We start from the raw sequence: 12,438 nt of genomic DNA, 5'->3' as shown, positions 1-12,438 counted from the left end.
CAAACTGCCTTTCAGAGTTGTATACTGTTTAATAATCCTACCAACAGTGCATGAAAGTTCCTTTTTCACCACATCCTCTTCAATATTTATTGCTTGCTGTTAAGCTTTGCAAATGCTATTGGAAAACTGCAATTTTATTTGTTTGTTTGTAGTACCTCTACAGTGATACAATTATTCTAAATGACCCTGACCTTAACATTTTATTTGATGGTTTTCTCATACATATATATACTCATACATATGGATGTATGGGTATGTATATATAGCTATGGTAAGATAGAGAAAATATAGTCAAATATATAGTGAAATATATAGAGGCTATGGCTTTCCTTTTTTTCCTCCTCTTCAGTCAGCAGACACTTTATCAGTTAACCTATGAAACAATTATTGAACAGAGATAGATAAAATCATTGCTAACTTTTTTAATTTTTAATAGGAAAGGCAACTATTAGCTTTGAAGTCATATTTAGAGATAAAATAGCTGCTTTAAAGCAAAGAGAACATTTACAGTTACCTTGAGTAGAAATGGATATAAACACAATATCTTTAGCAAGATTATATATATTTTCATCTTGAAATTTTACATCTTAAGTCATTCCAAGGTTCCTCCACTATACAAATTCTGACTATGACCATTCTGTACAGAAAGTCTGAATTTCTATCCTGGGTACAAAGATGAAAGCACCCAAAATATTCCATGATTCAGAGAACACATAAGATTATTAATATAATCCAAATATCTTATGTTTTAATAATATTGATTATGCAAAGGTGTTTGACTGTGTGGATCATAACTGTGGCTGACTCTGAGAAGAATGGGAATCCCAGAACACTTGATCATGCTAATGTGAAACCTTTACTTGGACCAACAGACAGTCGTCAGAACAGAGCAAGGAAACACTGCGTGGTTCAAAATTGGGAAGGGTGTACTCCAGAGATGTGTCCTATCTCCATACCTTTTCAACCTGTATGCATAGCAGATTATCCAGAAGGCTGGGCTCTATGAGGAGAAGTGTGGCATCAGGATTGGTGGAAGATCTATTAACAATCTGCATTATGCAGATGACACCATCCTGCTTGCTGAAACTAAGGAGGACATAAAGCATTTGCTACAAGCGGACAGACTGCAGCCTTCAATATGAAATGAGGCTCAATATCAAGAAGACAAAGATTCTTACCACTGGACCAATTGGCAGCATCAGGATGGATGGTGAAGAGATTGATATTGTTAACAACTTTAGTTTGCTTGGCTCCATAGTCAACCCTCTTGCCACCAACAGCCAGGAAATTAAAAGACTTATTGCTATGGGAAAGTCTGCTGTTAGGGACATCTCCAAAATACTGAAGAACAATGGTGTCACTCTGGAGACTAAGGTGTGTCTGATACAGGCCATGGTTTTGCTATCACTTGTTATGGGTCAGAGAGTTGAACGATGACTAAGAAGGATAGAAGGAGAATTGATGTATTTGAGCTATGGTGCTGGAGAACAGTACTCAGTGTATCATGGACTGCCAAGAAAACACACAGATTTATCCTGGAAAGGGTTAAACTGTGCTGCCCTTTGGAGGCAAGGATTCTGAGGCTTTGTCTGACATACTTTGGGCATGTTGCAAGGAGGGACAGGTCCTTGGGGAGGGACAGCATGTTTGGTAGGGTGGAGAGACAGTGCAGGAGGGGAAGACCCTCTATGAGGTGGATTGATTCAGTGACTGGGGTATTTGGGATGGGTGTGTCGGGGCAGTGCAATTGGCACAGTATAGAGCAGGGTTTAGGGCTGTTGTACATAGGGTTGCTGTGAGTCACAAGTGACTCGACGGCACACAACAACAACAACAACATATATTAATAATATTAAGTTTAGTTTTAAAATTTTTCTATTCATATAAGATCTCTATAAATAAACAAGTTGTTATATATCTAAAATAAGATGTATGCAATCTTATAGTAAGGTGATAGTTCCATATAATGGAAGAGAATAATACTAAAGAAATCTAGTTTAGGTTAATACATACACTTGTTTACATTAATAATTAAATTTTTATTTTGTTTGTTTCCTTTATTCAAAATAATAGCTCTCTTTCCATTTGTAGAGAACTAAGGCATTTTATGTTACAAAGTCTATTATTAATTTGGTAGCAGGACAGTATATCCAAATGACAATTTAATTCAGCTATCATTACATATTCTGATGCTTCACTTCCCTTTGACTACTCTATTATCTGAATTCTTTTTTCTATCTCTGCGTGTAAGCAGATGGAGACCACCAGGGGACATTCATCTTGACTTTCAAACAAAGTTATTTGTTTATATTTTAAATATTGCCGTAGATTAACTGTGAGTTTTATAGTAACTATATTATGCAAAGATTCAGATAAAAAGAAAACTATTTCAAAACAAGTTTTAAACATTTTAGGATAGTAGAGACAGCACCAGTAAAAAACTAACATTCTCTTTTGAGCCTTTTTTTTTCTTAACCTTCTGCTAGATATTTTGTATTATAGGTAAAAATTTGGCAAGCCCTTTTTAGAGGAAAATGTGTCCTCCCAACATTTTGTGCATATATTCCTGAAATCTTATACTTCTTCAGCAAAGTATACACTGAGGTCGTACCATATTTGGTTGTGTTATATTCTAATTTTTAAGTAATAAATTAAATACAGCATGTCTGAAACTTTATCATTGGGTTCCCAAAACAGACCTGATATAGCATTATGAATGTGTATTGTTTTGGGTTGTTATGATTTAGGTAGGGGAAACCGATAGTAGGAAACACACAAAGTAAAAAAAAAAAAAAAAAGAAGTTATTTATTACATCAGTACTTAATTTGAGCAATTTGTTTTTACTCCTGTGAGAAAATTCTGGAAAAAGAGATAAAATGCTCTTGAACTATGAGAGATCTGAGGTATTTAGGCCAAAGCTACTTGAATGAGCTAATATTTGAGCTATGGAAATAGGTATGTAGTGCAGTAATAACAAGGGAGAAGTGTGGTAATTCATAGGCCTTCTTCTGCATTTTGAGTAGGACATTCATGTACCTTGTAAAAAATAAATATAGATGCTGACTACAGTGAGTGATATGAGCAGGTTATAAAATCATATCCCATTATATTCTGAACATATACTTTTATAAGTGATTCTCTTAGTAATGGGATAAGAATATAAAGGATGAAAACATTACTCTGGCATTAAGATATCAAAATTTTGATTCTACAAGAGTAATTATAATAGGCCTAGGGGTCTTATTTGTGTTTAAATTTTGTTTCTCATACAAATGTTGATGTACAAATATATTGATAACATGAAAGATCTTTCAGGGCACTATCAAATAGTTATTTGATGCTATACATATTATTTCACAACCTATTTACTCTTCCAATTTCGTTCCTTTTTAGTGAATTCTACTATTGTAATGTCTTCAATTACAACTTGAGCTTAAAATTACAAAACTAGTATCAGTAACCAATGTAGATTACACAACCCTGCTTGCTGCACTAAAGAGGACCTGAAGTGCTTGCTGCAGAACATAAAAAACTTCAGGCTTCAATATGAATTGGAGCTCAACATCAAGAAAACAAAAATTCTCACCACTGGGCCAATTGGCAGTATGGATGGTGAAGAGATTGAGATTATTAACAGTTTTAGTTTTATTGGTTGCACAAACAACACTCTTGGTACCTATAGCCAAGAAATCAAGAGACAAATTGCATTAAGAAAGTTAGCTTCCATGGTCCACTCCAGGGTACTGAGGAGCAATGAACTCAGGCTGGAGACTAAGGTGTGCCTGATCTGGGCCATACTCTTCACCATTGCGTGCTATGCATCAGAGAGCTGGACAGTGGCTAGGGATGATAGAAAGAGAATTGATACCTTTGAGCTGTGGTGCTGGAGAAGAGTGTTGACTATACCATGGACTGCTAGGAGAAGAAACAGGTTTGTCCTGGAGAGGGTGAAACTGGGATGTTCCTTGGAGGCAAGGATTCTGAAGTTCATCTGACATACTTTGGGCATGTTTCAAGGAGGGACCTGTCCTTGGAGAGGGACATCATGCTTAGGAGAGTGGAGGGACAGTGCAGGAAAAGAAGACCCTTGATGAGATGGATTGATTCAGTGATTGGGGTAATGGGAGTAGGTGTGTCAGAGGCAGTGAGGTTGGCCCTGGATAGAGCAGGATTTAGAGCTGTTGTACATAGGGTCACTCTGAGTCACAAGCAACTCGACAGCACATAAGAGCAACAACAATGAATAAAAGTGTAGGTGCTGCTATATTTTTACTAATACCTGTGAATGAATACCTTTTATAAAGTTTCTGAATACCTACACTTATTGTTCTACCATCTATTTCAAAAACCTTCCATGTCTGTCTCATTGTTGGCTAAATACTAAATGGTGTGACATTCTAACTATCCTAGTACCTATTTAGTTTCTTTAAAACTTTTCCTATAGGCCTTGTGCATGAATACAGAGACTGGGCCAGAACAAACACATGTGAGATGTATTGTCTTTTTAATCATCTCTTACTTACTTTTCCTTAAAGAAATGTGTGCTACTTTGGGAACATAAAGTAGATTTGATCAGAATCTCTTGCTCAGGTTTCATTCATTCTACTGTTAACAAGCTATAGCTTCAGGGTTTATCAGAGTTCAATTTGTTTATCTTATTATGTAATGACACTAAAATCCTACAAATTCTTAGGTGTATCGGTTCCAAGACCTTTCATACTGAAGTATGTGCTGGCCTGAGTATTTGAGAATTTGATTTTGTCTTTAATTGGACAGCATTATGGAATACTGAAGCAATTCCTCCTCTCTAAGGGGCAAAGTTCTTGAAAGAAGACTCATAAACAACCTTTGATATGCAGATAATACAACTTTGCTTGCTAAAACTGAGGATGACTCGAAGGGCTTCATGCAGAAGGTTAAACACTGCAGCTTTAAATATTGATTGCATCTCAACATCAAGAAAACAAAAATACTTGCCAGTGGACTGATAGGGAACACCATTGTGGAAAGGAAAGGGCTGAAATTTTCAATAACTTCATCTTACTTGGATCCACAGTCAATATATTTAGTACCAGCAGCAGGAGATCAGGAGATGCACTGCACTGACCAAGTCTTCAGTCAGGGACATTTCCAATTATTGAGGAGTAATGTCGGTTTGAGGACTAAGGTGATTCAGGCTGTTGTCTTTTTAGTAACTTGCAGTACATCTTAGAGCTGGATACAATGAATAAGGATGGCAGAAGAATTCATGACTTTAAGTTGTGGTATTGGAGAAGAATGCCGAAGATCCCATGGACTGCCGAAGAAGAAACAGATGCAACTTGGAGAAGGTGCAGCCAGAGATCTCCTTGGAGACAAAGACGAAGCTTTGCCTCACACCCTTTGGACATGTTGCTAGGAAAGGCTATTTCTTGGAGAGGGGCATCATGCTTGGGAAGGTGCACTCAAAAGCACCTAACAACAGCAGGTAGCAAAACAGTTGAGTATTGAGAAGTTAACTGAAAGATCAGCAGAATGAATGAACCCAGCTGGTGACTCTTAAGGAGGAAGACCTGGCAATCTGCTTCCATAAAGAATATATCCAAATAAAAAATACCCACTAGGGCATTTCTGCTCTGTCCCATGTGGTCTCTCTAAGGTGGGATTAACTGGATACCTAAGAACAACAAGGACAACCATCTAAAGGTATTTAGATGTCATTTTCTCATTTATTAAAAAAAATCAGAATGAATATACCAGAGAAATAAAAATGATGGGTTAAATTTTACGAGTCTCTGCCATAAAGGTGTTAAGTATTTTTCAAATGTCAAAGGCACAGTGTTGTGTGTGTCAGTTTAATGAGTGTTCAGAAAGAACAAATTGGAAAATACTCTTCTCTGAGTGTTTTCCTGACAGTTTATCATGATGGAAATAGAATGTCTTCTGTTCATTAATTTTAAACATGGATAAATAGTGTGCCCTTATGTTCTTCTTCAACTAAGATGGAATTGCTGACCTCCCACATTTCATATCCATCATAGGATGAAACCCCATTAGCAGAGTTCACACCAGAATTTTTCCTTAACACAGTATGTTTGTCACAAATTATTCCCTATTTTCCCTTATGAGATTGTAGAGGAGTCATTATGGAGAAGTTGGTTGATTATGCTTAACTATTATTATGCTTAACTACACTATTGTGATAAACTCTAAAATATTGCTAATTTACTAATTCAGGCCTGTTTTTATAAGATCTGTAGGATATGCACACACACAATCTCATTAAAATCTCAATGGTTTTCCAATAATCAGTGGATTGTTTTCCTTGGTGCATAAGAAGCCATCGCATTTATTTGTTTCTGACAAGAAGATTAATTGTCCTAAGGAGTTCTCTCCCCTGCATTTTGTCTTATTCTTTTTATTTTTTATTTTATTATTTTTGTGTGTATACCGTCAAATCAGATCTGACTGGTACAGGAGGAGATTGCCCCTCCTTCTCCAGCAGAACATCTGATGGGTTTGAACCATGGCACCTCTTGGATTGCAATGAAGCTTCTTGCCAGTAGGCCACCAGAGCTCCCTAATTTTGTCTTATTCTTGACCACACGTATCTGTTTATTTGAGTAGATCACAAATTCAGCTGTATGGAACCAGCAAGACTTGTTGCAGGAAGAGAAAGTTCACAGAATCTGTGGAGCACTGAGGTTTATTTATTTATTTGTTTGTTTTCTGGATCAGAATAGGTCACAGTGCAGCTGAAAAATGGAAGCTGGAGTCTTGGAGAGTCCGGCACTGATTCCATTTAATTTGATCCTACACAGTATCAAGCAAAATGCCAAGCATAATGCTTTAAGATGGATTTTGATTAACTTTGTTTGGCCAGCTCCTTTTCACATTACCTCAGTTCACACATATTTTAAAGATGAGATGAAATTTTTTCATAGCAGTGTCACGTCCATTAAAGGAAGGGAATAGTCAAGTCCAGTCAGTACTGACGTTGCTTACATAAACAAAACCCTATTTTTCTCATGTGACTTTACCAGAATTTTTGAGACATTTTCTTGCTATTGCCAAAGGAATTAATCTTTGTGCCTTCCTTCTATTTTTATTCTAAAAACTATTTTTAAAAAATCATATTATCCCTCAGAATACAGAAATAGGGCTAATAGTGATCTTGGATTTCACATTTAGTTTCCTTTGTCTTTGGAGTAAAACATATGTGATAGATCCATGAAAATGAGAATCTAATATCTATGTGACTTCCTGCAAAGAGGATTCCATAACCTTACAATATCCTATTCTCAATTTAGCAAGCTGCTATGTTGGTATTTTTAACCTGTTCCCAGAGATTAGTCTTATTTTACTGACCCTATTTTTTCTTCCCCACTCAGTGGGTATGAGGAAAATAGGTGTGTGTCAAACAGTTCAGTTTTGAACTGATGTGTTTTGTTAATGTTTCTATAACTTGCAGGTACATTTATTTTCTGTTTATTCAATCATTCTTCTCTATTCCTGATAATTAGCCATTTTTGATGAAGAAGAAAATATATCATATATAACTTGATTTAAAAATAAGCCCAAACCACCTACAACCAGGAGAGAATAAAATAGATGAATGGGACCTTCTAAGAATCAAATCCCTATGTGCATCAATAAACTCCAACTGGGTAAAAAGGAAAGCTACAGACTGTGAAAAAGTATTCGGTAATGACATGTCTGATAAGGGACTTATATCTAAAGAATGCATAGAATATTCAAGCACCACAGCAAGATAAAGGTAAACAACCCAATTGGAAAAAGGGCACAGAATATGAACAGATAATTTACTGAAGAAGACATTCAGATGGCCAACAAGCACATGAAGAAATGTTCAAAATCATTAGCTCTAAAAGAGATGCAAACCAAAACAACTATGAGATATCATCTCACCACAGTAACAATAGCAAAATTCAACAGAGCAGCAAACAAAAAATGCTGGCGAGGTTGTGGAGAAAGTGGAACACTTACTGTTGGTGGAAGTTTAAAACGGTGCAACCACTATGGAAGGCAGTATGGTGCTTTCTCAAAAAGTTGTAAATGGAAATACCATTTGAACCAGCAATTCCACTACTGGGAATATACCCTACAGAAACCATAACTGCTACCCAAGCAGATATATGTGCACCCATGTTTCTTGCTGTGTTGTTCACAAGAGTAAAAGGATGGAAATAACCCAGGTGCCCATTAACAAGCGAATGGATATGAAGCTGTGGTATATTCACACAATGGAACACTATGCAGCACTGAAAAACAAGGAACTAATGAAATAGTATACAAAATTGGTGACCGTGGAGGACGTCATTCTCAGTGAAATATCTCAGTCACAAAAGGACAAATACTGTATAATGCCACTGTTATAAAATAGGACTGACATGGAGGTGGAGGGGAAACTAAGAAAAGCGCAGATAAATTATGTTTACAGCATGGGAACAGACAAGGGAAAGAGCTGCTTAAAAGAAATACATGTATTATTTGTATGATAACAGTCCAGTATAAGAGCTCCATAGTAAAGTGGACTGTGGTGGGGGTGGGGAATGGTACAAAAATGAATTATATTGTCTTTTCCCAAAGCAAATGGACTGTGAGTGGCAAGGATAAAAATGTGCAACAATCAATGAATGGAAATCCAAGTTCTTTATAAACGTTCATTAAAATCTCAATTAAAATAAAAGCAAAACAACCCAACAACTCAAAACCAACCAAAAAGAAAATCAATCCCTCTTTGCCACCAAACTGAGAACAAATTACAGTTGACCCTTCTTTAAGTTTCTGAGGCTGTAAGTCACAGGAGAAGAGATTGCTCACCTTTTTCCCTCTTAGTGGATTTAGCCCACCAGGGAAGCTAAGCCTTTTGGTTGGCAGTGTAATGTTCTCTGAACAATAGCATCCCCAGGAAGCATATCTAACTCTAAGCAAGTTGTACATGACTTAATGCCACTAGAGAAAAGGTAATTCAGTCTTTGTGTTTTCACAAGCTGTTGTTAGGTGCTGTCTCAACAACATACCTAAACCTTGTCCTATCCTGTGCTATCCTTAGCATCTTTGATATACTTGAGCCCAGTGCTGCAGTCACTGTGTCAATTCATCTTTGTGAGGGTCTTGTTTGAGGATCTTATGCTGACCCTACAGCTATTTTAGCCTGATTTCCTTCTACAAGGCATGATGTTCTTCCTAACCACAGGTCCAAAGTATGTGAAACAAAGTTTTATTGTTCTTGCTTCCAAGAACTACTCTGGTTTTACTTGATAGTGGGATGCAGTCTATATTAAAGTTTGCAGTCTTTGATTATATGCAGCAAGTGCTTCAAGTACTCCTCATTTTCAGGATATGTTGGAGAGATTATTCCTTGGAAAAGGGCACCTTGCATGGAAAAGCAGAGGGTCAGCAAGGGAGAGTGAGATCTTCAGTGAGATGATACAGTGTCTGCACCATTGGACTTAAATGTGTTGGTGGTGATAACAATGGCTCAGGACAAGATGGAATTCAGATCTATTGTTCAGAAGGTCACCATGAGTCATACTTGACTTGAAGGCAAATAATAAAAATATCTATTGCTGACAAGTCAGAATCAGCTGATAGCTGATGCTCCAGCGAGTTTTCAGAGGCTGTAGAAGGAGATTGCTCCTACATATTCTGCAGAGCAACTGGTGGATTTGAACTTCCCACCCATGGGTTGGTAGTGCAACACTATTCCCACTAGGATACCAGAACTTCCTAATTATGGGGGATTTTCTTCTCCCTGTTATCACAAAATTTTAATTTGCATAGATTTTGAAACCAATTTGCTGCTAGAGACAACATTTTGAAGCTCTATCTCACATACTTTGAGCATGTCACCAGGAGAGTGGAATCCTTGGACAAAAACATCATTCTTGGAAGGGTGGAGGGCTAGCACAGGAGAGGAAGACCCTGGGTGGGATGGATTAACACGGTGACTGTGGCAATGGAGTCAAGTGTGTTCGAGGTGGTGAGATTAACTCAGGACAGGACATGATTCTTAGGGTTTCTAGTTGACTGAACGGCACAAAGCAACAGTAGCAATATACTTTGAGAAACATAAATGGTATAAAAAAGTGAGAAATATAGAGATATTAACATATAATTGAGACATGTAATATTTTAGAGCCAAAATAAGGAGTAAGACCAAAACTATGAAAGAAGGCACATAATAATAATAATTGTATTCATTAAAAATTGATTGTATGAAACACAATGTAAATTAAATATTATATAAAACACTATGCATATGAATGGACATAATGTAAAGGAATTATTTTTAAAAAATCAATAACAAAATAATCCTTAAAAAACTAAAAAAAATTGATAAGCTTAATAAAACCAAACTCCCCACAAAAGTGTCTCAATCTTAAAGAACATAGTTTGCAAATAGACAAGAAGGTAACAAAAAAAAGAAAGTTGGTTTTGACTATGTATTTTATAAGTAACCTCACAGTTTATTTTTCTTAACATACCTATGTATTATTTATTTTATTCAGCCTCAGAAAGCTGAAAATAGTATGCTAACATTTTTTGTTTGTTTTTATTTTTTAAATATAATTCTTAGTAATATGAGATGATATAGGGTCTTAAAAATTAAAAAGGGTCATCATCCAGTTTACTTTTGATCAGAGTTATTTGGCTTCTGGTTCAGAATAGGGTGTGGAGATAAAGATAGATGTTGAATATCATTAGAGAATTGTTATAAAAATCCAGGCAAGACTTCTCATGATGATGGTAACTTGAATCAGGTTAAAAGCAATTGTGTTTGTGAAAAATGTTCGGATTTTTGGCATGCTATGAATACAAAGCTTTTATGATATGTTTGTAAAATGGATATAGGCCTTTAACTTTTCATTTTAATTTTTTTACCTTTAATTTTTGTTTAAAAAACTGGAAGGCTGGACTTGAGAAAAACAGTAATATGAAATATTACATAAATAATAGTTCTGATAAGACAAAGTTGGATTTGAGTTATTGCTACTCTGTTAGAGAGAATTGTTCTAAAGTGTTTTCTTGTCTATAAGCTTTATCAAATCAGATTATCAGAAATTTCTCCTACTGAATTATTTGTTGGGTTTGAACTATTAACCTTTAGGATGGCAGCTTATCACAAATAACTTGTACTACTCAAATTTCTTTATATATTTGAGATTGAAGTAGGTTAGAATAAAGAAATAAAACTTAATGCAGTAATGAGGGCAAGTGGGGTAGGTGTGTCAGAATCAGTGAGATGTGCTCAGGACAGGGCAGGCTTCAGAGCAATGTACAAAGGGTCACTATGAATCACAGGTGACTCGACTGCACAAAAGAACAACATTTTCAATGATATCAAATTATTAGAAACATGTCTCTCCCATTGTTGATAAATAGAAACGAATTTGTAATTGATCCTCCATTGGGTTTTCAAGACTCTAAGTCACACAGAAGATTGTCCGTCCTTCTGCTGCTGAGCCTCTGGAAGGTTCTAACTGGCAGAGAGGCTCAACCTTTGAGTGACTGGCACCACTCCTTATGATTTATGTCTTCAGAGTGGCTATTAGAAACATCTAGATATTATGTAAATCATTAAATGAGTAGAAGCTCTCAAGGGGACATTTTCAGGCCAATAATTTTTAGATAGATGAGAATAATCCACAGATAAAAAAGAACAGTCATCAAGGAAGAGAAAATGCCAGAAAATGGAGTGTCAGGAGGTACATGAAGCAATATAGCAGCAGTCATAATCAAATATTACTGATAAATCTAATCCCGTGCAGAAAGAATTGACCAATGCTGTTGTTCTTCTGCACTGTTGGGTCAGAACTAACTCACAGCTGATCCTACAGCACACAGTAAATCACAGAGGAAGAGATTATCATCTTTCTTCTGCAGAGCCGCTGTTGTATGTGAACTGCATACCTTCGGGTTAGCAGAAAAATTTCTTACCATTAAACCATTGGTGATATCCAAGTTGACAGAGATCTTAGGAATAGAAGATTGGCAATGTTGTATATAAGCTTGTTTTGACTGTATTTTTTTAAAAATGGAATACATAAATTAGAGCAACTACACAAAGAAAAATATTTTCAATGACTTCTGCTATGAGAGAGTATAAGAAGAGTAGGAAATAAATGGGTATGTATGAACTCTTTATAGGAATATGTTAAGGACGCCAGTGTGAAAAGAATCAGTGACCAAACATAGTATTACCATTAAATATATGCAACAAGATATTCACGGAAGAATGAAAACAAACAAAGAAAAAAACCCAAAACAACCGAAAACAAACAATCTAAGAGAAAGTTTACACACAGAAACAATAATCAGGCTTGACAGAAATGGAAAAGGAGGGAGAAGAGAACTGAGATTAACAGATATCTGTGTTATACAGATGACACAAGCCTGCTTCCTAAAACTGAGGAGGACCTCATGCACTTGCT

This window comes from Elephantulus edwardii, unplaced genomic scaffold, assembly GCF_000299155.1.
Source record: "Elephantulus edwardii isolate Elephantulus edwardi_28Jun2011 unplaced genomic scaffold, EleEdw1.0 scaffold00023, whole genome shotgun sequence".
Taxonomy (NCBI): domain Eukaryota; kingdom Metazoa; phylum Chordata; class Mammalia; order Macroscelidea; family Macroscelididae; genus Elephantulus; species Elephantulus edwardii.
Note: the sequence above shows the minus strand (reverse complement) of the source record.